The sequence below is a fragment of the Pelobates fuscus genome, chromosome 2, assembly GCF_036172605.1.
Source record: "Pelobates fuscus isolate aPelFus1 chromosome 2, aPelFus1.pri, whole genome shotgun sequence".
Classification (NCBI taxonomy): Eukaryota; Metazoa; Chordata; class Amphibia; order Anura; family Pelobatidae; genus Pelobates; species Pelobates fuscus.
Window position 1 is genome coordinate 288117668 of NC_086318.1, and position 24313 is coordinate 288141980.

Consider the following 24313-nt stretch of genomic DNA (forward strand, 5'->3'; position numbering starts at 1 on the left):
AACATTAGCGAGATCGCATTCTCTTAGTTTCACTTACGGCCATACCAGTCTGAAAATGCCTGATCTCGTCAGATCTTGGAAGCCATCCAGACTCGGGTCTGGTTAGTACTTGTATGGGAGACCAACTAGGAACCTCAGGTGCCGTAAGCTTTTGTTTATTTCTTTTTTGCATTATGATGTCATAATCAGACCACTTTTTTCCCTATCCAGAAGCGTCTTGTCTTTTGTCGCAACCAGAGTTTGATATTCTACCAACATTAGCGAGATCGCATTCTCTTAATTTCACTTACGGCCATACCAGTCTGAAAATGCCTGATCTCGTCAGATCTCGGAAGCCATCCAGACTCGGGCCTGGTTAGTACTTGTATGGGAGACCAACTAGGAACCTCAGGTGCCGTAAGCTTTTGTTTATTTCTTTTTTGCATTATGATGTCATAATCAGACCACTTTTTTCCCTATCCAGAAGCGTCTTGTCTTTTGTCGCAACCAGAGTTTGATATTCTACCAACATTAGCGAGATCGCATTCTCTTAATTTCACTTACGGCCATACCAGTCTGAAAATGCCTGATCTCGTCAGATCTCGGAAGCCATCCAGACTCGGGTCTGGTTAGTACTTGTATGGGAGACCAACTAGGAACCTCAGGTGCTGTAAGCTTTTGTTTATTTCTTTTTTGCATTATGATGTCATAATCAGACCACTTTTTTCCCTATCCAGAAGCGTCTTGTCTTTTGTCGCAACCAGAGTTTGATATTCTACCAACATTAGCGAGATCGCATTCTCTTAATTTCACTTACGGCCATACCAGTCTGAAAATGCCTGATCTCGTCAGATCTCGGAAGCCATCTAGACTCGGGCCTGGTTAGTACTTGTATGGGAGACCAACTAGGAACCTCAGGTGCCGTAAGCTTTTGTTTATTTCTTTTTTGCATTATGATGTCATAATCAGACCACTTTTTTCCCTATCCAGAAGCGTCTTGTCTTTTGTCGCAACCAGAGTTTGATATTCTACCAACATTAACGAGATCGCATTCTCTTAATTTCACTTACGGCCATACCAGTCTGAAAATGCCTGATCTCATCAGATCTCGGAAGCCATCCAGACTCGGTCCTGGTTAGTACTTGTATGGGAGACCAACTAGGAACCTCAGGTGCCGTAAGCTTTTGTTTATTTCTTTTTTGCATTATGATGTCATAATCAGACCACTTTTTTCCCTATCCAGAAGCGTCTTGTCTTTTGTCGCAACCAGAGTTTGATATTCTACCAACATTAGCGAGATCGCATTCTCTTAATTTCCCTTACGGCCATACCAGTCTGAAAATGCCAGATCTCGGAAGCCATCCAGACTCGGGCCTGGTTAGTACTTGTATGGGAGACCAACTAGGAACCTCAGGTGCCGTAATCTTTTGTTTATTTCTTTTTTGCATTATGATGTCATAATCAGACCACTTTTTTCCCTATGGGAGACCAACTAGGAACCTCAGGTGCCGTAAGCTTTTGTTTATTTCTTTTTTGCATTATGATGTCATAATCAGACCACTTTTTTCCCTATCCAGAAGCGTCTTGACTTTTGTCACAACCAGAGTTTGATATTCTATCAACATTAGCGAGATCGCATTCTCTTAATTTCACTTACGGCCATACCAGTCTGCAAATGCCTGATCTCGTCAGATCTCAGAAGCCATCCAGACCCGGGCCTGGTTAGTACTTGTATGGGAGACCAACTAGGAACCTCAGGTGCCGTATGCTTTTGTTTATTTCTTTTTTGCATTATGATGTCATAATCAGACCACTTTTTTCCCTATGGGAGACCAACTAGGAACCTCAGGTGCCGTAAGCTTTTGTTTATTTCTTTTTTGCATTATGATGTCATAATCAGACCACTTTTTTCCCTATCCAGAAGCGTCTTGTCTTTTGTCACAACCAGAGTTTGATATTCTATCAACATTAGCGAGATCGCATTCTCTTAATTTCACTTACGGCCATACCAGTCTGCAAATGCCTGATCTCGTCAGATCTCGGAAGCCATCCAGACTCGGGACTGGTTAGTACTTGTATGGGAGACCAACTAGGAACCTCAGGTGCCGTAAGCTTTTGTTTATTTCTTTTTTGCATTATGATGTCATAATCAGACCACTTTTTTCCCTATGGGAGACCAACTAGGAACCTCAGGTGCCGTAAGCTTTTGTTTATTTCTTTTTTGCATTATGATGTCATAATCAGACCACTTTTTTCCCTATCCAGAAGCGTCTTGTCTTTTGTCGCAACCAGAGTTTGATATTCTACCAACATTAGCGAGATCGCATTCTCTTAATTTCACTTACGGCCATACCAGCCTGAAAATGCCTGATCTCGTCAGATCTCGGAAGCCATCCAGACTCTGGTCTGGTTAGTACTTGTATGGGAGACCAACTAGGATCCTCAGGTGCCGTAAGCTTTTGTTTATTTCTTTTTTGCATTATGATGTCATAATCAGACCACTTTTTTCCCTATCCAGAAGCGTCTTGTCTTTTGTCGCAACCAGAGTTTGATATTCTACCAACATTAGCGAGATCGCATTCTCTTAATTTAACTTACGGCCATACCAGTCTGAAAATGCCTGATCTCATCAGATCTCGGAAGCCATCCAGACTCGGTCCTGGTTAGTACTTGTATGGGAGACCAACTAGGAACCTCAGGTGCCGTAAGCTTTTGTTTCTTTCTTTTTTGCATTATGATGTCATAATCAGACCACTTTTTTCCCTATGGGAGACCAACTAGGAACCTCAGGTGCCGTGAGCTTTTGTTTATTTCTTTTTTGCATTATGATGTCATAATCAGACCACTTTTTTCCCTATCCAGAAGCGTCTTGTCTTTTGTCGCAACCAGAGTTTGATATTCTACCAACATTAGCGAGATCGCATTCTCTTAATTTCCCTTACGGCCATACCAGTCTGAAAATGCCAGATCTCGGAAGCCATCCAGACTCGGGCCTGGTTAGTACTTGTATGGGAGACCAACTAGGAACCTCAGGTGCCGTAAGCTTTTGTTTATTTCTTTTTTGCATTATGATGTCATAATCAGACCACTTTTTTCCCTATCCAGAAGCGTCTTGTCTTTTGTCGCAACCAGAGTTTGATATTCTACCAACATTAGCGAGATCGCATTCTCTTAATTTCACTTACGGCCATACCAGTCTGAAAATGCCAGATCTCGGAAGCCATCCAGACTTGGGCCTGGTTAGTACTTGTATGGGAGACCAACTAGGAACCTCAGGTGCCGTAAGCTTTTGTTTATTTCTTTTTTGCATTATGATGTCATAATCAGACCACTTTTTTCCCTATCCAGAAGCGTCTTGTCTTTTGTCGCAACCAGAGTTTGATATTCTACCAACATTAGCGAGATCGCATTCTCTTAATTTCACTTACGGCCATACCAGTCTGAAAATGCCTGATCTCGTCAGATCTCGGAAGCCATCCAGACTTGGGCCTGGTTAGTACTTGTATGGGAGACCAACTTGGAACCTCAGGTGCCGTAAGCTTTTGTTTATTTCTTTTTTGCATTATGATGTCATAATCAGACCACTTTTTTCCCTATGGGAGACCAACTAGGAACCTCAGGTGCCGTAAGCTTTTGTTTATTTCTTTTTTGCATTATGATGTCATAATCAGACCACTTTTTTCCCTATCCAGAAGCGTCTTGACTTTTGTCACAACCAGAGTTTGATATTCTATCAACATTAGCGAGATCGCATTCTCTTAATTTCACTTACGGCCATACCAGTCTGCAAATGCCTGATCTCGTCAGATCTTGGAAGCCATCCAGACTCGGGCCTGGTTAGTACTTGTATGGGAGACCAACTAGGAACCTCAGGTGCCGTAAGCTTTTGTTTATTTCTTTTTTGCATTATGATGTCATAATCAGACCACTTTTTTCCCTATGGGAGACCAACTAGGAACCTCAGGTGCCGTAAGCTTTTGTTTATTTCTTTTTTGCATTATGATGTCATAATCAGACCACTTTTTTCCCTATCCAGAAGCGTCTTGTCTTTTGTCGCAACCAGAGTTTGATATTCTACCAACATTAGCGAGATCGCATTCTCTTAATTTCGCTTACGACCATACCAGCCTGAAAATGCCTGATCTCGTCAGATCCCGGAAGCCATCCAGACTTGGGCCTGGTTAGTACTTGTATGGGAGACCAACTAGGAACCTCAGGTGCCGTAAGCTTTTGTTTATTTCTTTTTTGCATTATGATGTCATAATCAGACCACTTTTTTCCCTATCCAGAAGCGTCTTGTCTTTTGTCGCAACCAGAGTTTGATATTCTACCAACATTAGCGAGATCGCATTCTCTTAGTTTCACTTACGGCCATACCAGTCTGAAAATGCCTGATGTCGTCAGATCTCGGAAGCCATCCAGACTCGGGTCTGGTTAGTACTTGTATGGGAGACCAACAAGGAACCTCAGGTGCCGTAAGCTTTTGTTTATTTCTTTTTTGCATTATGATGTCATAATCAGACCACTTTTTTCCCTATCCAGAAGCGTCTTGTCTTTTGTCGCAACCAGAGTTTGATATTCTACCAACATTAACGAGATCGCATTCTCTTAATTTCACTTACGGCCATACCAGTCTGAAAATGCCTGATCTCATCAGATCTCGGAGGCCATCCAGACTCGGTCCTGGTTAGTACTTGTATGGGAGACCAACTAGGAACCTCAGGTGCCGTAAGCTTTTGTTTATTTATTTTTTGCATTATGATGTCATAATCAGACCACTTTTTTCCCTATGGGAGACCAACTAGGAACCTCAGGTGCCGTGAGCTTTTGTTTATTTCTTTTTTGCATTATGATGTCATAATCAGACCACTTTTTTCCCTATCCAGAAGCGTCTTGTCTTTTGTCGCAACCAGAGTTTGATATTCTACCAACATTAGCGAGATCGCATTCTCTTAATTTCACTTACGGCCATACCAGTCTGAAAATGCCAGATCTCGGAAGCCATCCAGACTTGGGCCTGGTTAGTACTTGTATGGGAGACCAACTAGGAACCTCAGGTGCCGTAAGCTTTTGTTTATTTCTTTTTTGCATTATGATGTCATAATCAGACCACTTTTTTCCCTATCCAGAAGCGTCTTGTCTTTTGTCGCAACCAGAGTTTGATATTCTACCAACATTAGCGAGATCGCATTCTCTTAATTTCACTTACGGCCATACCAGTCTGAAAATGCCTGATCTCGTCAGATCTCGGGAGCCATCCAGACTTGGGCCTGGTTAGTACTTGTATGGGAGACCAACTTGGAACCTCAGGTGCCGTAAGCTTTTGTTTATTTCTTTTTTGCATTATGATGTCATAATCAGACCACTTTTTTCCCTATGGGAGACCAACTAGGAACCTCAGGTGCCGTAAGCTTTTGTTTATTTCTTTTTTGCATTATGATGTCATAATCAGACCACTTTTTTCCCTATCCAGAAGCGTCTTGACTTTTGTCACAACCAGAGTTTGATATTCTATCAACATTAGCGAGATCGCATTCTCTGAATTTCACTTACGGCCATACCAGTCTGCAAATGCCTGATCTCGTCAGATCTGGGAAGCCATCCAGACTCGGGCCTGGTTAGTACTTGTATGGGAGACCAACTAGGAACCTCAGGTGCCGTAAGCTTTTGTTTATTTCTTTTTTGCATTATGATGTCATAATCAGACCACTTTTTTCCCTATCCAGAAGCGTCTTGTCTTTTGTCGCAACCAGAGTTTGATATTCTACCAACATTAGCGAGATCGCATTCTCTTAATTTCACTTACGGCCATACCAGCCTGAAAATGCCTGATCTCGTCAGATCTCGGAAGCCATCCAGACTTGGGCCTGGTTAGTACTTGTATGGGAGACCAACTAGGAACCTCAGGTGCCGTAAGCTTTTGTTTATTTCTTTTTTGCATTATGATGTCATAATCAGACCACTTTTTTCCCTATCCAGAAGCGTCTTGTCTTTTGTCGCAACCAGAGTTTGATATTCTACCAACATTAGCGAGATCGCATTCTCTTAGTTTCACTTACGGCCATACCAGTCTGAAAATGCCTGATCTCGTCAGATCTCGGAAGCCATCCAGACTCGGGTCTGGTTAGTACTTGTATGGGAGACCAACTAGGAACCTCAGGTGCCGTAAGCTTTTGTTTATTTCTTTTTTGCATTATGATGTCATAATCAGACCACTTTTTTCCCTATCCAGAAGCGTCTTGTCTTTTGTCGCAACCAGAGTTTGATATTCTACCAACATTAGCGAGATCGCATTCTCTTAATTTCACTTACGGCCATACCAGTCTGAAAATGCCTGTCCTCGTCAGATCTCGGAAGCCATCCAGACTCGGGCCTGGTTAGTACTTGTATGGGAGACCAACTAGGAACCTCAGGTGCTGTAAGCTTTTGTTTATTTCTTTTTTGCATTATGATGTCATAATCAGACCACTTTTTTCCCTATGGGAGACCAACTAGGAACCTCAGGTGCCGTAAGCTTTTGTTTATTTCTTTTTTGCATTATGATGTCATAATCAGACCACTTTTTTCCCTATCCAGAAGCGTCTTGTCTTTTGTCGCAACCAGAGTTTGATATTCTACCAACATTAGCGAGATCGCATTCTCTTAGTTTCACTTACGGCCATACCAGTCTGAAAATGCCTGATGTCGTCAGATCTTGGAAGCCATCCAGACTCGGGTCTGGTTAGTACTTGTATGGGAGACCAACAAGGAACCTCAGGTGCCGTAAGCTTTTGTTTATTTCTTTTTTGCATTATGATGTCATAATCAGACCACTTTTTTCCCTATCCAGAAGCGTCTTGTCTTTTGTCGCAACCAGAGTTTGATATTCTACCAACATTAACGAGATCGCATTCTCTTAATTTCACTTACGGCCATACCAGTCTGAAAATGCCTGATCTCATCAGATCTCGGAAGCCATCCAGACTCGGTCCTGGTTAGTACTTGTATGGGAGACCAACTAGGAACCTCAGGTGCCGTAAGCTTTTGTTTATTTCTTTTTTGCATTATGATGTCATAATCAGACCACTTTTTTCCCTATGGGAGACCAACTAGGAACCTCAGGTGCCGTGAGCTTTTGTTTATTTCTTTTTTGCATTATGATGTCATAATCAGACCACTTTTTTCCCTATCCAGAAGCGTCTTGTCTTTTGTCGCAACCAGAGTTTGATATTCTACCAACATTAGCGAGATCGCATTCTCTTAATTTCCCTTACGGCCATACCAGTCTGAAAATGCCAGATCTCGGAAGCCATCCAGACTTGGGCCTGGTTAGTACTTGTATGGGAGACCAACTAGGAACCTCAGGTGCCGTAAGCTTTTGTTTATTTCTTTTTTGCATTATGATGTCATAATCAGACCACTTTTTTCCCTATCCAGAAGCGTCTTGTCTTTTGTCGCAACCAGAGTTTGATATTCTACCAACATTAGCGAGATCGCATTCTCTTAATTTCACTTACGGCCATACCAGTCTGAAAATGCCTGATCTCGTCAGATCTCGGGAGCCATCCAGACTTGGGCCTGGTTAGTACTTGTATGGGAGACCAACTTGGAACCTCAGGTGCCGTAAGCTTTTGTTTATTTCTTTTTTGCATTATGATGTCATAATCAGACCACTTTTTTCCCTATGGGAGACCAACTAGGAACCTCAGGTGCCGTAAGCTTTTGTTTATTTCTTTTTTGCATTATGATGTCATAATCAGACCACTTTTTTCCCTATCCAGAAGCGTCTTGACTTTTGTCACAACCAGAGTTTGATATTCTATCAACATTAGCGAGATCGCATTCTCTGAATTTCACTTACGGCCATACCAGTCTGCAAATGCCTGATCTCGTCAGATCTGGGAAGCCATCCAGACTCGGGCCTGGTTAGTACTTGTATGGGAGACCAACTAGGAACCTCAGGTGCCGTAAGCTTTTGTTTATTTCTTTTTTGCATTATGATGTCATAATCAGACCACTTTTTTCCCTATCCAGAAGCGTCTTGTCTTTTGTCGCAACCAGAGTTTGATATTCTACCAACATTAGCGAGATCGCATTCTCTTAATTTCACTTACGGCCATACCAGCCTGAAAATGCCTGATCTCGTCAGATCTCGGAAGCCATCCAGACTTGGGCCTGGTTAGTACTTGTATGGGAGACCAACTAGGAACCTCAGGTGCCGTAAGCTTTTGTTTATTTCTTTTTTGCATTATGATGTCATAATCAGACCACTTTTTTCCCTATCCAGAAGCGTCTTGTCTTTTGTCGCAACCAGAGTTTGATATTCTACCAACATTAGCGAGATCGCATTCTCTTAGTTTCACTTACGGCCATACCAGTCTGAAAATGCCTGATCTCGTCAGATCTCGGAAGCCATCCAGACTCGGGTCTGGTTAGTACTTGTATGGGAGACCAACTAGGAACCTCAGGTGCCGTAAGCTTTTGTTTATTTCTTTTTTGCATTATGATGTCATAATCAGACCACTTTTTTCCCTATCCAGAAGCGTCTTGTCTTTTGTCGCAACCAGAGTTTGATATTCTACCAACATTAGCGAGATCGCATTCTCTTAATTTCACTTACGGCCATACCAGTCTGAAAATGCCTGTCCTCGTCAGATCTCGGAAGCCATCCAGACTCGGGCCTGGTTAGTACTTGTATGGGAGACCAACTAGGAACCTCAGGTGCTGTAAGCTTTTGTTTATTTCTTTTTTGCATTATGATGTCATAATCAGACCACTTTTTTCCCTATGGGAGACCAACTAGGAACCTCAGGTGCCGTAAGCTTTTGTTTATTTCTTTTTTGCATTATGATGTCATAATCAGACCACTTTTTTCCCTATCCAGAAGCGTCTTGTCTTTTGTCGCAACCAGAGTTTGATATTCTACCAACATTAGCGAGATCGCATTCTCTTAGTTTCACTTACGGCCATACCAGTCTGAAAATGCCTGATGTCGTCAGATCTCGGAAGCCATCCAGACTCGGGTCTGGTTAGTACTTGTATGGGAGACCAACAAGGAACCTTAGGTGCCGTAAGCTTTTGTTTATTTCTTTTTTGCATTATGATGTCATAATCAGACCACTTTTTTCCCTATCCAGAAGCGTCTTGTCTTTTGTCGCAACCAGAGTTTGATATTCTACCAACATTAACGAGATCGCATTCTCTTAATTTCACTTACGGCCATACCAGTCTGAAAATGCCTGATCTCATCAGATCTCGGAAGCCATCCAGACTCGGTCCTGGTTAGTACTTGTATGGGAGACCAACTAGGAACCTCAGGTGCCGTAAGCTTTTGTTTATTTCTTTTTTGCATTATGATGTCATAATCAGACCACTTTTTTCCCTATGGGAGACCAACTAGGAACCTCAGGTGCCGTGAGCTTTTGTTTATTTCTTTTTTGCATTATGATGTCATAATCAGACCACTTTTTTCCCTATCCAGAAGCGTCGTGTCTTTTGTCGCAACCAGAGTTTGATATTCTACCAACATTAGCGAGATCGCATTCTCTTAATTTCCCTTACGGCCATACCAGTCTGAAAATGCCAGATCTCGGAAGCCATCCAGACTCGGGCCTGGTTAGTACTTGTATGGGAGACCAACTAGGAACCTCAGGTGCCGTAAGCTTTTGTTTATTTCTTTTTTGCATTATGATGTCATAATCAGACCACTTTTTTCCCTATCCAGAAGCGTCTTGTCTTTTGTCGCAACCAGAGTTTGATATTCTACCAACATTAGCGAGATCGCATTCTCTTAATTTCACTTACGGCCATACCAGTCTGAAAATGCCAGATCTCGGAAGCCATCCAGACTTGGGCCTGGTTAGTACTTGTATGGGAGACCAACTAGGAACCTCAGGTGCCGTAAGCTTTTGTTTATTTCTTTTTTGCATTATGATGTCATAATCAGACCACTTTTTTCCCTATCCAGAAGCGTCTTGTCTTTTGTCGCAACCAGAGTTTGATATTCTACCAACATTAGCGAGATCGCATTCTCTTAATTTCACCTACGGCCATACCAGTCTGAAAATGCCTGATCTCGTCAGATCTCGGAAGCCATCCAGACTTGGGCCTGGTTAGTACTTGTATGGGAGACCAACTTGGAACCTCAGGTGCTGTAAGCTTTTGTTTATTTCTTTTTTGCATTATGATGTCATAATCAGACCACTTTTTTCCCTATGGGAGACCAACTAGGAACCTCAGGTGCCGTAAGCTTTTGTTTATTTCTTTTTTGCATTATGATGTCATAATCAGACCACTTTTTTCCCTATCCAGAAGCGTCTTGACTTTTGTCACAACCAGAGTTTGATATTCTATCAACATTAGCGAGATCGCATTCTCTTAATTTCACTTACGGCCATACCAGTCTGCAAATGCCTGATCTCGTCAGATCTGGGAAGCCATCCAGACTCGGGCCTGGTTAGTACTTGTATGGGAGACCAACTAGGAACCTCAGGTGCCGTAAGCTTTTGTTTATTTCTTTTTTGCATTATGATGTCATAATCAGACCACTTTTTTCCCTATGGGAGACCAACTAGGAACCTCAGGTGCCGTAAGCTTTTGTTTATTTCTTTTTTGCATTATGATGTCATAATCAGACCACTTTTTTCCCTATCCAGAAGCGTCTTGTCTTTTGTCGCAACCAGAGTTTGATATTCTACCAACATTAGCGAGATCGCATTCTCTTAATTTCACTTACGGCCATACCAGCCTGAAAATGCCTGATCTCGTCAGATCTTGGAAGCCATCCAGACTTGGGCCTGGTTAGTACTTGTATGGGAGACCAACTAGGAACCTCAGGTGCCGTAAGCTTTTGTTTATTTCTTTTTTGCATTATGATGTCATAATCAGACCACTTTTTTCCCTATCCAGAAGCGTCTTGTCTTTTGTCGCAACCAGAGTTTGATATTCTACCAACATTAGCGAGATCGCATTCTCTTAGTTTCACTTACGGCCATACCAGTCTGAAAATGCCTGATCTCGTCAGATCTCGGAAGCCATCCAGACTCGGGTCTGGTTAGTACTTGTATGGGAGACCAACTAGGAACCTCAGGTGCCGTAAGCTTTTGTTTATTTCTTTTTTGCATTATGATGTCATAATCAGACCACTTTTTTCCCTATCCAGAAGCGTCTTGTCTTTTGTCGCAACCAGAGTTTGATATTCTACCAACATTAGCGAGATCGCATTCTCTTAATTTCACTTACGGCCATACCAGTCTGAAAATGCCTGACCTCGTCAGATCTCGGAAGCCATCCAGACTCGGGCCTGGTTAGTACTTGTATGGGAGACCAACTAGGAACCTCAGGTGCTGTAAGCTTTTGTTTATTTCTTTTTTGCATTATGATGTCATAATCAGACCACTTTTTTCCCTATGGGAGACCAACTAGGAACCTCAGGTGCCGTAAGCTTTTGTTTATTTCTTTTTTGCATTATGATGTCATAATCAGACCACTTTTTTCCCTATCCAGAAGCGTCTTGTCTTTTGTCGCAACCAGAGTTTGATATTCTACCAACATTAGCGAGATCGCATTCTCTTAATTTCCCTTACGGCCATACCAGTCTGAAAATGCCAGATCTCGGAAGCCATCCAGACTCGGGCCTGGTTAGTACTTGTATGGGAGACCAACTAGGAACCTCAGGTGCTGTAAGCTTTTGTTTATTTCTTTTTTGCATTATGATGTCATAATCAGACCACTTTTTTCCCTATGGGAGACCAACTAGGAACCTCAGGTGCCGTAAGCTTTTGTTTATTTCTTTTTTGCATTATGATGTCATAATCAGACCACTTTTTTCCCTATCCAGAAGCGTCTTGTCATTTGTCGCAACCAGAGTTTGATATTCTACCAACATTAGCGAGATCGCATTCTCTTAATTTCACTTACGGCCATACCAGTCTGAAAATGCCTGATCTTGTCAGATCTCGGAAGCCATCCAGACTCGGGTCTGGTTAGTACTTGTATGGGAGACCAACTAGGAACCTCAGGTGCCGTAAGCTTTTGTTTATTTCTTTTTTGCATTATGATGTCATAATCAGACCACTTTTTTCCCTATCCAGAAGCGTCTTGTCTTTTGTCGCAACCAGAGTTTGATATTCTACCAACATTAGCGAGATCGCATTCTCTTAACTTCACTTACGGCCATACCAGTCTGAAAATGCCTGATCTCGTCAGATCTCGGAAGCCATCCAGACTCGGGCCTGGTTAGTACTTGTATGGGAGACCAACTAGGAACCTCAGGTGCCGTAAGCTTTTGTTTATTTCTTTTTTGCATTATGATGTCATAATCAGACCACTTTTTTCCCTATGGGAGACCAACTAGGAACCTCAGGTGCCGTAAGCTTTTGTTTATTTATTTTTTGCATTATGATGTCATAATCAGACCACTTTTTTCCCTATCCAGAAGCGTCTTGTCTTTTGTCACAACCAGAGTTTGATATTCTATCAACATTAGCGAGATCGCATTCACTTAATTTCACTTACGGCCATACCAGTCTGAAAATGCCTGATCTCGTCAGATCTCTGAAGCCATCCAGACTCGGGCCTGGTTAGTACTTGTATGGGAGACCAACTAGGAACCTCAGGTGCTGTAAGCTTTTGTTTATTTCTTTTTTGCATTATGATGTCATAATCAGACCACTTTTTTCCCTATGGGAGACCAACTAGGAACCTCAGGTGCCGAAAGCTTTTGTTTATTTCTTTTTTGCATTATGATGTCATAATCAGACCACTTTTTTCCCTATGGGAGACCAACTAGGAACCACAGGTGCCGAAAGCTTTTGTTTATTTCTTTTTTGCATTATGATGTCATAATCAGACCACTTTTTTCCCTATCCAGAAGCGTCTTGTCTTTTGTCGCAACCAGAGTTTGATATTCTACCAACATTAGCGAGATCGCATTCTCTTAATTTCCCTTACGGCCATACCAGTCTGAAAATGCCTGATCTCGTCAGATCTCGGAAGCCATCCAGACTCGGGCCTGGTTAGTACTTGTATTTGAGACCAACTAGGAACCTCAGGTGCCGTAAGCTTTTGTTTATTTCTTTTTTGCATTATGATGTCATAATCAGACCACTTTTTTCCCTATCCAGAAGCGTCTTGTCTTTTGTCACAACCAGAGTTTGATATTCTATCAACATTAGCGAGATCGCATTCACTTAATTTCACTTACGGCCATACCAGTCTGAAAATGCCTGATCTCGTCAGATCTCGGAAGCCATCCAGACTCGGGCCTGGTTAGTACTTGTATGGGAGACCAACTAGGAACCTCAGGTGCTGTAAGCTTTTGTTTATTTCTTTTTTGCATTATGATGTCATAATCAGACCACTTTTTTCCCTATGGGAGACCAACTAGGAACCTCAGGTGCCGAAAGCTTTTGTTTATTTCTTTTTTGCATTATGATGTCATAATCAGACCACTTTTTTCCCTATCCAGAAGCGTCTTGTCTTTTGTCGCAACCAGAGTTTGATATTCTACCAACATTAGCGAGATCGCATTCTCTTAATTTCCCTTACGGCCATACCAGTCTGAAAATGCCAGATCTCGGAAGCCATCCAGACTCGGGCCTGGTTAGTACTTGTATGGGAGACCAACTAGGAACCTCAGGTGCCGTAAGCTTTTGTTTATTTCTTTTTTGCATTATGATGTCATAATCAGACCACTTTTTTCCCTATCCAGAAGCGTCTTGTCTTTTGTCGCAACCAGAGTTTGATATTCTACCAACATTAGCGAGATCGCATTCTCTTAACTTCACTTACGGCCATACCAGTCTGAAAATGCCTGATCTCGTCAGATCTCGGAAGCCATCCAGACTCGGGCCTGGTTAGTACTTGTATGGGAGACCAACTAGGAACCTCAGGTGCCGTAAGCTTTTGTTTATTTCTTTTTTGCATTATGATGTCATAATCAGACCACTTTTTTCCCTATGGGAGACCAACTAGGAACCTCAGGTGCCGTAAGCTTTTGTTTATTTATTTTTTGCATTATGATGTCATAATCAGACCACTTTTTTCCCTATCCAGAAGCGTCTTGTCTTTTGTCACAACCAGAGTTTGATATTCTATCAACATTAGCGAGATCGCATTCACTTAATTTCACTTACGGCCATACCAGTCTGAAAATGCCTGATCTCGTCAGATCTCTGAAGCCATCCAGACTCGGGCCTGGTTAGTACTTGTATGGGAGACCAACTAGGAACCTCAGGTGCTGTAAGCTTTTGTTTATTTCTTTTTTGCATTATGATGTCATAATCAGACCACTTTTTTCCCTATGGGAGACCAACTAGGAACCTCAGGTGCCGAAAGCTTTTGTTTATTTCTTTTTTGCATTATGATGTCATAATCAGACCACTTTTTTCCCTATGGGAGACCAACTAGGAACCTCAGGTGCCGAAAGCTTTTGTTTATTTCTTTTTTGCATTATGATGTCATAATCAGACCACTTTTTTCCCTATCCAGAAGCGTCTTGTCTTTTGTCGCAACCAGAGTTTGATATTCTACCAACATTAGCGAGATCGCATTCTCTTAATTTCCCTTACGGCCATACCAGTCTGAAAATGCCTGATCTCGTCAGATCTCGGAAGCCATCCAGACTCGGGCCTGGTTAGTACTTGTATTTGAGACCAACTAGGAACCTCAGGTGCCGTAAGCTTTTGTTTATTTCTTTTTTGCATTATGATGTCATAATCAGACCACTTTTTTCCCTATCCAGAAGCGTCTTGTCTTTTGTCACAACCAGAGTTTGATATTCTATCAACATTAGCGAGATCGCATTCACTTAATTTCACTTACGGCCATACCAGTCTGAAAATGCCTGATCTCGTCAGATCTCGGAAGCCATCCAGACTCGGGCCTGGTTAGTACTTGTATGGGAGACCAACTAGGAACCTCAGGTGCTGTAAGCTTTTGTTTATTTCTTTTTTGCATTATGATGTCATAATCAGACCACTTTTTTCCCTATGGGAGACCAACTAGGAACCTCAGGTGCCGAAAGCTTTTGTTTATTTCTTTTTTGCATTATGATGTCATAATCAGACCACTTTTTTCCCTATCCAGAAGCGTCTTGTCTTTTGTCGCAACCAGAGTTTGATATTCTACCAACATTAGCGAGATCGCATTCTCTTAATTTCCCTTACGGCCATACCAGTCTGAAAATGCCAGATCTCGGAAGCCATCCAGACTCGGGCCTGGTTAGTACTTGTATGGGAGACCAACTAGGAACCTCAGGTGCCGTAAGCTTTTGTTTATTTCTTTTTTGCATTATGATGTCATAATCAGACCACTTTTTTCCCTATCCAGAAGCGTCTTGACTTTCGTCACAACCAGAGTTTGATATTCTATCAACATTAGCGAGATCGCATTCTCTTAATTTCACTTATGGCCATACCAGTCTGCAAATGCCTGATCTCGTCAGATCTTGGAAGCCATCCAGACTCGGGCCTGGTTAGTACTTGTATGGGGGACCAACTAGGAACCTCAGGTGCCGTAAGCTTTTGTTTATTTCTTTTTTGCATTATGATGTCATAATCAGACCACTTTTTTCCCTATGGGAGACCAACTAGGAACCTCAGGTGCCGTAAGCTTTTGTTTATTTCTTTTTTGCATTATGATGTCATAATCAGACCACTTTTTTCCCTATCCAGAAGCGTCTTGTCTTTTGTCGCAACCAGAGTTTGATATTCTACCAACATTAACGAGATCGCATTCTCTTAATTTCACTTACGGCCATACCAGTCTGAAAATGCCTGATCTCATCAGATCTCGGAAGCCATCCAGACTCGGTCCTGGTTAGTACTTGTATGGGAGACCAACTAGGAACCTCAGGTGCCGTAAGCTTTTGTTTATTTCTTTTTTGCATTATGATGTCATAATCAGACCACTTTTTTCCCTATGGGAGACCAACTAGGAACCTCAGGTGCCGTGAGCTTTTGTTTATTTCTTTTTTGCATTATGATGTCATAATCAGACCACTTTTTTCCCTATCCAGAAGCGTCGTGTCTTTTGTCGCAACCAGAGTTTGATATTCTACCAACATTAGCGAGATCGCATTCTCTTAATTTCCCTTACGGCCATACCAGTCTGAAAATGCCAGATCTCGGAAGCCATCCAGACTCGGGCCTGGTTAGTACTTGTATGGGAGACCAACTAGGAACCTCAGGTGCCGTAAGCTTTTGTTTATTTCTTTTTTGCATTATGATGTCATAATCAGACCACTTTTTTCCCTATCCAGAAGCGTCTTGTCTTTTGTCGCAACCAGAGTTTGATATTCTACCAACATTAGCGAGATCGCATTCTCTTAATTTCACTTACGGCCATACCAGTCTGAAAATGCCAGATCTCGGAAGCCATCCAGACTTGGGCCTGGTTAGTACTTGTATGGGAGACCAACTAGGAACCTCAGGTGCCGTAAGCTTTTGTTTATTTCTTTTTTGCATTATGATGTCATAATCAGACCACTTTTTTCCCTATCCAGAAGCGTCTTGTCTTTTGTCGCAACCAGAGTTTGATATTCTACCAACATTAGCGAGATCGCATTCTCTTAATTTCACCTACGGCTATACCAGTCTGAAAATGCCTGATCTCGTCAGATCTCGGAAGCCATCCAGACTTGGGCCTGGTTAGTACTTGTATGGGAGACCAACTTGGAACCTCAGGTGCTGTAAGCTTTTGTTTATTTCTTTTTTGCATTATGATGTCATAATCAGACCACTTTTTTCCCTATGGGAGACCAACTAGGAACCTCAGGTGCCGTAAGCTTTTGTTTATTTCTTTTTTGCATTATGATGTCATAATCAGACCACTTTTTTCCCTATCCAGAAGCGTCTTGACTTTTGTCACAACCAGAGTTTGATATTCTATCAACATTAGCGAGATCGCATTCTCTTAATTTCACTTACGGCCATACCAGTCTGCAAATGCCTGATCTCGTCAGATCTGGGAAGCCATCCAGACTCGGGCCTGGTTAGTACTTGTATGGGAGACCAACTAGGAACCTCAGGTGCCGTAAGCTTTTGTTTATTTCTTTTTTGCATTATGATGTCATAATCAGACCACTTTTTTCCCTATGGGAGACCAACTAGGAACCTCAGGTGCCGTAAGCTTTTGTTTATTTCTTTTTTGCATTATGATGTCATAATCAGACCACTTTTTTCCCTATCCAGAAGCGTCTTGTCTTTTGTCGCAACCAGAGTTTGATATTCTACCAACATTAGCGAGATCGCATTCTCTTAATTTCACTTACGGCCATACCAGCCTGAAAATGCCTGATCTCGTCAGATCTCGGAAGCCATCCAGACTTGGGCCTGGTTAGTACTTGTATGGGAGACCAACTAGGAACCTCAGGTGCCGTAAGCTTTTGTTTATTTCTTTTTTGCATTATGATGTCATAATCAGACCACTTTTTTCCCTATCCAGAAGCGTCTTGTCTTTTGTCGCAACCAGAGTTTGATATTCTACCAACATTAGCGAGATCGCATTCTCTTAGTTTCACTTACGGCCATACCAGTCTGAAAATGCCTGATCTCGTCAGATCTCGGAAGCCATCCAGACTCGGGTCTGGTTAGTACTTGTATGGGAGACCAACTAGGAACCTCAGGTGCCGTAAGCTTTTGTTTATTTCTTTTTTGCATTATGATGTCATAATCAGACCACTTTTTTCCCTATCCAGAAGCGTCTTGTCTTTTGTCGCAACCAGAGTTTGATATTCTACCAACATTAGCGAGATCGCATTCTCTTAATTTCACTTACGGCCATACCAGTCTGAAAATGCCTGTCCTCGTCAGATCTCGGAAGCCATCCAGACTCGGGCCTGGTTAGTACTTGTATGGGAGACCAACTAGGAACCTCAGGTGCTGTAAGCTTTTGTTTATTTCTTTTTTGCATTATGATGTCATAATCAGACCACTTTTTTCCCTATGGGAGACCAACTAGGAACCTCAGGTGCCGTAAGCTTTTGTTTATTTCTTTTTTGCATTATGATGTCATAATCAGACCACTTTTTTCCCTATCCAGAAGCGTCTTGTCTTTTGTCGCAACCAGAGTTTGATATTCTATCAACATTAGCGAGATCGCATTCTCTTAATTTCCCTTACGGCCATACCAGTCTGAAAATGCCAGATCTCGGAAGCCATCCAGACTCGGGCCTGGTTAGTACTTGTATGGGAGACCAACTAGGAACCTCAGGTGCTGTAAGCTTTTGTTTATTTCTTTTTTGCATTATGATGTCATAATCAGACCACTTTTTTCCCTATGGGAGACCAACTAGGAACCTCAGGTGCCGTAAGCTTTTGTTTATTTCTTTTTTGCATTATGATGTCATAATCAGACCACTTTTTTCCCTATCCAGAAGCGTCTTGTCATTTGTCGCAACCAGAGTTTGATATTCTACCAACATTAGCGAGATCGCATTCTCTTAATTTCACTTACGGCCATACCAGTCTGAAAATGCCTGATCTTGTCAGATCTCGGAAGCCATCCAGACTCGGGTCTGGTTAGTACTTGTATGGGAGACCAACTAGGAACCTCAGGTGCCGTAAGCTTTTGTTTATTTCTTTTTTGCATTATGATGTCATAATCAGACCACTTTTTTCCCTATCCAGAAGCGTCTTGTCTTTTGTCGCAACCAGAGTTTGATATTCTACCAACATTAGCGAGATCGCATTCTCTTAACTTCACTTACGGCCATACCAGTCTGAAAATGCCTGATCTCGTCAGATCTCGGAAGCCATCCAGACTCGGGCCTGGTTAGTACTTGTATGGGAGACCAACTAGGAACCTCAGGTGCCGTAAGCTTTTGTTTATTTCTTTTTTGCATTATGATGTCATAATCAGACCACTTTTTTCCCTATGGGAGACCAACTAGGAACCTCAGGTGCCGTAAGCTTTTGTTTATTTATTTTTTGCATTATGATGTCATAATCAGACCACTTTTTTCCCTATCCAGAAGCGTCTTGTCTTTTGTCACAACCAGAGTTTGATATTCTATCAACATTAGCGAGATCGCATTCACTTAATTTCACTTACGGCCATACCAGTCTGAAAATGCCTGATCTCGTCAGATCTCTGAAGCCATCCAGACTCGGGCCTGGTTAGTACTTGTATGGGAGACCAACTAGGAACCTCAGGTGCTGTAAGCTTTTGTTTATTTCTTTTTTGCATTATGATGTCATAATCAGACCACTTTTTTCCCTATGGGAGACCAACTAGGAACCTCAGGTGCCGAAAGCTTTTGTTTATTTCTTTTTTGCATTATGATGTCATAATCAGACCACTTTTTTCCCTATGGGAGACCAACTAGGAACCTCAGGTGCCGAAAGCTTTTGTTTATTTCTTTTTTGCATTATGATGTCATAATCAGACCACTTTTTTCCCTATCCAGAAGCGTCTTGTCTTTTGTCGCAACCAGAGTTTGATATTCTACCAACATTAGCGAGATCGCATTCTCTTAATTTCCCTTACGGCCATACCAGTCTGAAAATGCCTGATCTCGTCAGATCTCGGAAGCCATCCAGACTCGGGCCTGGTTAGTACTTGTATTTGAGACCAACTAGGAACCTCAGGTGCCGTAAGCTTTTGTTTATTTCTTTTTTGCATTATGATGTCATAATCAGACCACTTTTTTCCCTATCCAGAAGCGTCTTGTCTTTTGTCACAACCAGAGTTTGATATTCTATCAACATTAGCGAGATCGCATTCACTTAATTTCACTTACGGCCATACCAGTCTGAAAATGCCTGATCTCGTCAGATCTCGGAAGCCATCCAGACTCGGGCCTGGTTAGTACTTGTATGGGAGACCAACTAGGAACCTCAGGTGCTGTAAGCTTTTGTTTATTTCTTTTTTGCATTATGATGTCATAATCAGACCACTTTTTTCCCTATGGGAGACCAACTAGGAACCTCAGGTGCCGAAAGCTTTTGTTTATTTCTTTTTTGCATTATGATGTCATAATCAGACCACTTTTTTCCCTATCCAGAAGCGTCTTGTCTTTTGTCGCAACCAGAGTTTGATATTCTACCAACATTAGCGAGATCGCATTCTCTTAATTTCCCTTACGGCCATACCAGTCTGAAAATGCCAGATCTCGGAAGCCATCCAGACTCGGGCCTGGTTAGTACTTGTATGGGAGACCAACTAGGAACCTCAGGTGCCGTAAGCTTTTGTTTATTTCTTTTTTGCATTATGATGTCATAATCAGACCACTTTTTTCCCTATCCAGAAGCGTCTTGACTTTCGTCACAACCAGAGTTTGATATTCTATCAACATTAGCGAGATCGCATTCTCTTAATTTCACTTATGGCCATACCAGTCTGCAAATGCCTGATCTCGTCAGATCTTGGAAGCCATCCAGACTCGGGCCTGGTTAGTACTTGTATGGGGGACCAACTAGGAACCTCAGGTGCCGTAAGCTTTTGTTTATTTCTTTTTTGCATTATGATGTCATAATCAGACCACTTTTTTCCCTATGGGAGACCAACTAGGAACCTCAGGTGCCGTAAGCTTTTGTTTATTTCTTTTTTGCATTATGATGTCATAATCAGACCACTTTTTTCCCTATCCAGAAGCGTCTTGTCTTTTGTCGCAACCAGAGTTTGATATTCTACCAACATTAGCGAGATCACATTCTCTTAATTTCACTTACGGCCATACCAGCCTGAAAATGCCTGATCTCGTCAGATCTCGGAAGCCATCCAGACTTGGGCCTGGTTAGTACTTGTATGGGAGACCAACTAGGAACCTCAGGTGCCGTAAGCTTTTGTTTATTTCTTTTTTGCATTATGATGTCATAATCAGACCACTTTTTTCCCTATCCAGAAGCGTCTTGTCTTTTGTCGCAACCAGAGTTTGATATTCAACCAACATTAGCGAGATCGCATTCTCTTAGTTTCACTTACGGCCATACCAGTCTGAAAATGCCTGATCTCGTCAGATCTCGGAAGCCATCCAGACTCGGGTCTGGTTAGTACTTGTATGGGAGACCAACTAGGAACCTCAGGTGCCGTAAGCTTTTGTTTATTTCTTTTTTGCATTATGATGTCATAATCAGACCACTTTTTTCCCTATCCAGAAGCGTCTTGTCTTTTGTCGCAACCAGAGTTTGATATTCTACCAACATTAGCGAGATCGCATTCTCTTAATTTCACTTATGGCCATACCAGTCTGAAAATGCCTGACCTCGTCAGATCTCGGAAGCCATCCAGACTCGGGCCTGGTTAGTACTTGTATGGGAGACCAACTAGGAACCTCAGGTGCTGTAAGCTTTTGTTTATTTCTTTTTTGCATTATGATGTCATAATCAGACCACTTTTTTCCCTATGTGAGACCAACTAGGAACCTCAGGTGCCGTAAGCTTTTGTTTATTTCTTTTTTGCATTATGATGTCATAATCAGACCACTTTTTTCCCTATCCAGAAGCGTCTTGTCTTTTGTCGCAACCAGAGTTTGATATTCTACCAACATTAGCGAGATCGCATTCTCTTAATTTCCCTTACGGCCATACCAGTCTGAAAATGTCAGATCTCGGAAGCCATCCAGACTCGGGCCTGGTTAGTACTTGTATGGGAGACCAACTAGGAACCTCAGGTGCTGTAAGCTTTTGTTTATTTCTTTTTTGCATTATGATGTCATAATCAGACCACTTTTTTCCCTATGGGAGACCAACTAGGAACCTCAGGTGCCGTAAGCTTTTGTTTATTTCTTTTTTGCATTATGATGTCATAATCAGACCACTTTTTTCCCTATCCAGAAGCGTCTTGTCATTTGTCGCAACCAGAGTTTGATATTCTACCAACATTAGCGAGATCGCATTCTCTTAATTTCACTTACGGCCATACCAGTCTGAAAATGCCTGATCTTGTCAGATCTCGGAAGCCATCCAGACTCGGGTCTGGTTAGTACTTGTATGGGAGACCAACTAGGAACCTCAGGTGCCGTAAGCTTTTGTTTATTTCTTTTTTGCATTATGATGTCATAATCAGACCACTTTTTTCCCTATCCAGAAGCGTCTTGTCTTTTGTCGCAACCAGAGTTTGATATTCTACCAACATTAGCGAGATCGCATTCTCTTAACTTCACTTACGGCCATACCAGTCTGAAAATGCCTGATCTCGTCAGATCTCGGAAGCCATCCAGACTCGGGCCTGGTTAGTACTTGTATGGGAGACCAACGAGGAACCTCAGGTGCCGTAAGCGTTTGTTTATTTCTTTTTTGCATTATGATGTCATAATCAGACCACTTTTTTCCCTATGGGAGACCAACTAGGAACCTCAGGTGCCGTAAGCTTTTGTTTATTTCTTTTTTGCATTATGATGTCATAATCAGACCACTTTTTTCCCTATCCAGAAGCGTCTTGTCTTTTGTCACAACCAGAGTTTGATATTCTATCAACATTAGCGAGATCGCATTCACTTAATTTCACTTACGGCCATACCAGTCTGAAAATGCCTGATCTCGTCAGATCTCGGAAGCCATCCAGACTTGGGCCTGGTTAGTACTTGTATGGGAGACCAACTAGGAACCTCAGGTGCTGTAAGCTTTTGTTTATTTCTTTTTTGCATTATGATGTCATAATCAGACCACTTTTTTCCCTATGGGAGACCAACTAGGAACCTCAGGTGCCGAAAGCTTTTGTTTATTTCTTTTTTGCATTATAATGTCATAATCAGACCACTTTTTTCCCTATCCAGAAGCGTCTTGTCTTTTGTCGCAACCAGAGTTTGATATTCTACCAACATTAGCGAGATCGCATTCTCTTAATTTCCCTTACGGCCATACCAGTCTGAAAATGCCAGATCTCGGAAGCCATCCAGACTCGGGCCTGGTTAGTACTTGTATGGGAGACCAACTAGGAACCTCAGGTGCCGTAAGCTTTTGTTTATTTCTTTTTTGCATTATGATGTCATAATCAGACCACTTTTTTCCCTATCCAGAAGCGTCTTGTCTTTTGTCGCAACCAGAGTTTGATATTCTACCAACATTAGCGAGATCGCATTCGCTTAATTTCACATACGGCAATACCAGTCTGAAAATGCCTGATCTCGTCAGATTTCGGAAGCCATCCAGACATGGGCCTGGTTAGTACTTGTATGGGAGACCAACTAGGAACCTCAGGTGCCGTAAGCTTTTGTTTATTTCTTTTTTGCATTATGATGTCATAATCAGACCACTTTTTTCCCTATCCAGAAGCGTCTTGTATTTTGTCGCAACCAGAGTTTGATATTCTACCAACATTAGCGAGATCGCATTCTCTTAATTTCACTTACGGCCATACCAGTCTGAAAATGCCTGATCTCGTCATATCTCGGAAGCTATCCAGACTTGGGCCTGGTTAGTACTTGTATGGGAGACCAACTAGGAACCTCAGGTGCTGTAAGCTTTTGTTTATTTCTTTTTTGCATTATGATGTCATAATCAGACCACTTTTTTCCCTATGGGAGACCAACTAGGAACCTCAGGTGCCGTAAGCTTTTGTTTATTTATTTTTTGCATTATGATGTCATAATCAGACCACTTTTTTCCCTATCCAGAAGCGTCTTGTCTTTTGTCACAACCAGAGTTTGATATTCTATCAACATTAGCGAGATCGCATTCACTTAATTTCACTTACGGCCATACCAGTCTGAAAATGCCTGATCTCGTCAGATCTCGGAAGCCATCCAGACTTGGGCCTGGTTAGTACTTGTATGGGAGACCAACTAGGAACCTCAGGTGCTGTAAGCTTTTGTTTATTTCTTTTTTGCATTATGATGTCATAATCAGACCACTTTTTTCCCTATGGGAGACCAACTAGGAACCTCAGGTGCCGAAAGCTTTTGTTTATTTCTTTTTTGCATTATGATGTCATAATCAGACCACTTTTTTCCCTATCCAGAAGCGTCTTGTCTTTTGTCGCAACCAGAGTTTGATATTCTACCAACATTAGCGAGATTGCATTCTCTTAATTTCCCTTACGGCCATACCAGTCTGAAAATGCCAGATCTCGGAAGCCATCCAGACTCGGGCCTGGTTAGTACTTGTATGGGAGACCAACTAGGAACCTCAGGTGCCGAAAGCTTTTGTTTATTTCTTTTTTGCATTATGATGTCATAATCAGACCACTTTTTTCCCTATCCAGAAGCGTCTTGTCTTTTGTCGCAACCAGAGTTTGATATTCTACCAACATTAGCGAGATCGCATTCTCTTAATTTCACATACGGCAATACCAGTCTGAAAATGCCTGATCTCGTCAGATTTCGGAAGCCATCCAGACATGGGCCTGGTTAGTACTTGTATGGGAGACCAACTAGGAACCTCAGGTGCCGTAAGCTTTTGTTTATTTCTTTTTT

At 42.0% G+C, this 24313-nt stretch overlaps 68 pseudogenes; all 68 read left to right on the plus strand.

Moving 5' to 3' along the window:
* Positions 1-31: 31 nt before the first annotated feature.
* Positions 32-150, plus strand: LOC134597857 (5S ribosomal RNA; annotated as a pseudogene).
* Positions 151-284: 134 nt separating this feature from the next.
* Positions 285-403, plus strand: LOC134594127 (5S ribosomal RNA; annotated as a pseudogene).
* A 134-nt stretch (positions 404-537) lies between these two features.
* On the plus strand, positions 538-656 carry LOC134596416 (5S ribosomal RNA; annotated as a pseudogene).
* A 134-nt stretch (positions 657-790) lies between these two features.
* Positions 791-909, plus strand: LOC134595495 (5S ribosomal RNA; annotated as a pseudogene).
* A 134-nt stretch (positions 910-1043) lies between these two features.
* On the plus strand, positions 1044-1162 carry LOC134595421 (5S ribosomal RNA; annotated as a pseudogene).
* A 468-nt stretch (positions 1163-1630) lies between these two features.
* Positions 1631-1749, plus strand: LOC134595972 (5S ribosomal RNA; annotated as a pseudogene).
* Positions 1750-1974: 225 nt separating this feature from the next.
* LOC134598231 (5S ribosomal RNA) lies at positions 1975-2093 on the plus strand (annotated as a pseudogene).
* Positions 2094-2571: 478 nt separating this feature from the next.
* LOC134595422 (5S ribosomal RNA) lies at positions 2572-2690 on the plus strand (annotated as a pseudogene).
* A 468-nt stretch (positions 2691-3158) lies between these two features.
* Positions 3159-3267, plus strand: LOC134589430 (5S ribosomal RNA; annotated as a pseudogene).
* A 134-nt stretch (positions 3268-3401) lies between these two features.
* LOC134588921 (5S ribosomal RNA) lies at positions 3402-3520 on the plus strand (annotated as a pseudogene).
* A 225-nt stretch (positions 3521-3745) lies between these two features.
* On the plus strand, positions 3746-3864 carry LOC134596980 (5S ribosomal RNA; annotated as a pseudogene).
* Positions 3865-4089: 225 nt separating this feature from the next.
* On the plus strand, positions 4090-4208 carry LOC134598347 (5S ribosomal RNA; annotated as a pseudogene).
* A 134-nt stretch (positions 4209-4342) lies between these two features.
* On the plus strand, positions 4343-4461 carry LOC134588926 (5S ribosomal RNA; annotated as a pseudogene).
* A 134-nt stretch (positions 4462-4595) lies between these two features.
* Positions 4596-4714, plus strand: LOC134597603 (5S ribosomal RNA; annotated as a pseudogene).
* Positions 4715-4939: 225 nt separating this feature from the next.
* LOC134589431 (5S ribosomal RNA) lies at positions 4940-5048 on the plus strand (annotated as a pseudogene).
* Positions 5049-5182: 134 nt separating this feature from the next.
* LOC134595299 (5S ribosomal RNA) lies at positions 5183-5301 on the plus strand (annotated as a pseudogene).
* Positions 5302-5526: 225 nt separating this feature from the next.
* Positions 5527-5645, plus strand: LOC134587991 (5S ribosomal RNA; annotated as a pseudogene).
* A 134-nt stretch (positions 5646-5779) lies between these two features.
* LOC134595163 (5S ribosomal RNA) lies at positions 5780-5898 on the plus strand (annotated as a pseudogene).
* Positions 5899-6032: 134 nt separating this feature from the next.
* Positions 6033-6151, plus strand: LOC134595922 (5S ribosomal RNA; annotated as a pseudogene).
* A 134-nt stretch (positions 6152-6285) lies between these two features.
* Positions 6286-6404, plus strand: LOC134588174 (5S ribosomal RNA; annotated as a pseudogene).
* A 225-nt stretch (positions 6405-6629) lies between these two features.
* Positions 6630-6748, plus strand: LOC134589351 (5S ribosomal RNA; annotated as a pseudogene).
* A 134-nt stretch (positions 6749-6882) lies between these two features.
* Positions 6883-7001, plus strand: LOC134595423 (5S ribosomal RNA; annotated as a pseudogene).
* A 468-nt stretch (positions 7002-7469) lies between these two features.
* On the plus strand, positions 7470-7588 carry LOC134595300 (5S ribosomal RNA; annotated as a pseudogene).
* A 225-nt stretch (positions 7589-7813) lies between these two features.
* On the plus strand, positions 7814-7932 carry LOC134587992 (5S ribosomal RNA; annotated as a pseudogene).
* A 134-nt stretch (positions 7933-8066) lies between these two features.
* Positions 8067-8185, plus strand: LOC134595164 (5S ribosomal RNA; annotated as a pseudogene).
* A 134-nt stretch (positions 8186-8319) lies between these two features.
* Positions 8320-8438, plus strand: LOC134595923 (5S ribosomal RNA; annotated as a pseudogene).
* Positions 8439-8572: 134 nt separating this feature from the next.
* On the plus strand, positions 8573-8691 carry LOC134588175 (5S ribosomal RNA; annotated as a pseudogene).
* A 225-nt stretch (positions 8692-8916) lies between these two features.
* On the plus strand, positions 8917-9035 carry LOC134589241 (5S ribosomal RNA; annotated as a pseudogene).
* A 134-nt stretch (positions 9036-9169) lies between these two features.
* Positions 9170-9288, plus strand: LOC134595424 (5S ribosomal RNA; annotated as a pseudogene).
* Positions 9289-9756: 468 nt separating this feature from the next.
* LOC134589432 (5S ribosomal RNA) lies at positions 9757-9865 on the plus strand (annotated as a pseudogene).
* A 134-nt stretch (positions 9866-9999) lies between these two features.
* On the plus strand, positions 10000-10118 carry LOC134596190 (5S ribosomal RNA; annotated as a pseudogene).
* Positions 10119-10343: 225 nt separating this feature from the next.
* Positions 10344-10462, plus strand: LOC134587993 (5S ribosomal RNA; annotated as a pseudogene).
* Positions 10463-10687: 225 nt separating this feature from the next.
* LOC134597241 (5S ribosomal RNA) lies at positions 10688-10806 on the plus strand (annotated as a pseudogene).
* A 134-nt stretch (positions 10807-10940) lies between these two features.
* Positions 10941-11059, plus strand: LOC134595924 (5S ribosomal RNA; annotated as a pseudogene).
* Positions 11060-11193: 134 nt separating this feature from the next.
* On the plus strand, positions 11194-11312 carry LOC134596796 (5S ribosomal RNA; annotated as a pseudogene).
* A 559-nt stretch (positions 11313-11871) lies between these two features.
* LOC134598114 (5S ribosomal RNA) lies at positions 11872-11990 on the plus strand (annotated as a pseudogene).
* Positions 11991-12124: 134 nt separating this feature from the next.
* Positions 12125-12243, plus strand: LOC134594128 (5S ribosomal RNA; annotated as a pseudogene).
* A 225-nt stretch (positions 12244-12468) lies between these two features.
* LOC134595128 (5S ribosomal RNA) lies at positions 12469-12587 on the plus strand (annotated as a pseudogene).
* Positions 12588-12903: 316 nt separating this feature from the next.
* Positions 12904-13022, plus strand: LOC134588978 (5S ribosomal RNA; annotated as a pseudogene).
* Positions 13023-13156: 134 nt separating this feature from the next.
* On the plus strand, positions 13157-13275 carry LOC134594404 (5S ribosomal RNA; annotated as a pseudogene).
* A 468-nt stretch (positions 13276-13743) lies between these two features.
* Positions 13744-13862, plus strand: LOC134594131 (5S ribosomal RNA; annotated as a pseudogene).
* A 225-nt stretch (positions 13863-14087) lies between these two features.
* Positions 14088-14206, plus strand: LOC134595129 (5S ribosomal RNA; annotated as a pseudogene).
* Positions 14207-14522: 316 nt separating this feature from the next.
* Positions 14523-14641, plus strand: LOC134588980 (5S ribosomal RNA; annotated as a pseudogene).
* A 134-nt stretch (positions 14642-14775) lies between these two features.
* On the plus strand, positions 14776-14894 carry LOC134594405 (5S ribosomal RNA; annotated as a pseudogene).
* Positions 14895-15362: 468 nt separating this feature from the next.
* On the plus strand, positions 15363-15481 carry LOC134597981 (5S ribosomal RNA; annotated as a pseudogene).
* A 225-nt stretch (positions 15482-15706) lies between these two features.
* LOC134595425 (5S ribosomal RNA) lies at positions 15707-15825 on the plus strand (annotated as a pseudogene).
* A 468-nt stretch (positions 15826-16293) lies between these two features.
* LOC134589433 (5S ribosomal RNA) lies at positions 16294-16402 on the plus strand (annotated as a pseudogene).
* A 134-nt stretch (positions 16403-16536) lies between these two features.
* LOC134597196 (5S ribosomal RNA) lies at positions 16537-16655 on the plus strand (annotated as a pseudogene).
* A 225-nt stretch (positions 16656-16880) lies between these two features.
* On the plus strand, positions 16881-16999 carry LOC134587994 (5S ribosomal RNA; annotated as a pseudogene).
* A 225-nt stretch (positions 17000-17224) lies between these two features.
* LOC134595165 (5S ribosomal RNA) lies at positions 17225-17343 on the plus strand (annotated as a pseudogene).
* A 134-nt stretch (positions 17344-17477) lies between these two features.
* On the plus strand, positions 17478-17596 carry LOC134595925 (5S ribosomal RNA; annotated as a pseudogene).
* A 134-nt stretch (positions 17597-17730) lies between these two features.
* LOC134588177 (5S ribosomal RNA) lies at positions 17731-17849 on the plus strand (annotated as a pseudogene).
* Positions 17850-18408: 559 nt separating this feature from the next.
* LOC134598115 (5S ribosomal RNA) lies at positions 18409-18527 on the plus strand (annotated as a pseudogene).
* A 134-nt stretch (positions 18528-18661) lies between these two features.
* On the plus strand, positions 18662-18780 carry LOC134594132 (5S ribosomal RNA; annotated as a pseudogene).
* Positions 18781-19005: 225 nt separating this feature from the next.
* LOC134595130 (5S ribosomal RNA) lies at positions 19006-19124 on the plus strand (annotated as a pseudogene).
* Positions 19125-19440: 316 nt separating this feature from the next.
* Positions 19441-19559, plus strand: LOC134588981 (5S ribosomal RNA; annotated as a pseudogene).
* A 134-nt stretch (positions 19560-19693) lies between these two features.
* On the plus strand, positions 19694-19812 carry LOC134594407 (5S ribosomal RNA; annotated as a pseudogene).
* Positions 19813-20280: 468 nt separating this feature from the next.
* On the plus strand, positions 20281-20399 carry LOC134597982 (5S ribosomal RNA; annotated as a pseudogene).
* Positions 20400-20624: 225 nt separating this feature from the next.
* LOC134595166 (5S ribosomal RNA) lies at positions 20625-20743 on the plus strand (annotated as a pseudogene).
* Positions 20744-20877: 134 nt separating this feature from the next.
* Positions 20878-20996, plus strand: LOC134595926 (5S ribosomal RNA; annotated as a pseudogene).
* Positions 20997-21130: 134 nt separating this feature from the next.
* On the plus strand, positions 21131-21249 carry LOC134597586 (5S ribosomal RNA; annotated as a pseudogene).
* Positions 21250-21808: 559 nt separating this feature from the next.
* Positions 21809-21927, plus strand: LOC134598116 (5S ribosomal RNA; annotated as a pseudogene).
* A 134-nt stretch (positions 21928-22061) lies between these two features.
* Positions 22062-22180, plus strand: LOC134596615 (5S ribosomal RNA; annotated as a pseudogene).
* A 225-nt stretch (positions 22181-22405) lies between these two features.
* Positions 22406-22524, plus strand: LOC134589448 (5S ribosomal RNA; annotated as a pseudogene).
* A 468-nt stretch (positions 22525-22992) lies between these two features.
* On the plus strand, positions 22993-23111 carry LOC134588252 (5S ribosomal RNA; annotated as a pseudogene).
* A 134-nt stretch (positions 23112-23245) lies between these two features.
* Positions 23246-23364, plus strand: LOC134596808 (5S ribosomal RNA; annotated as a pseudogene).
* Positions 23365-23589: 225 nt separating this feature from the next.
* Positions 23590-23708, plus strand: LOC134589449 (5S ribosomal RNA; annotated as a pseudogene).
* Positions 23709-24176: 468 nt separating this feature from the next.
* Positions 24177-24295, plus strand: LOC134588253 (5S ribosomal RNA; annotated as a pseudogene).
* Positions 24296-24313: the final 18 nt, after the last annotated feature.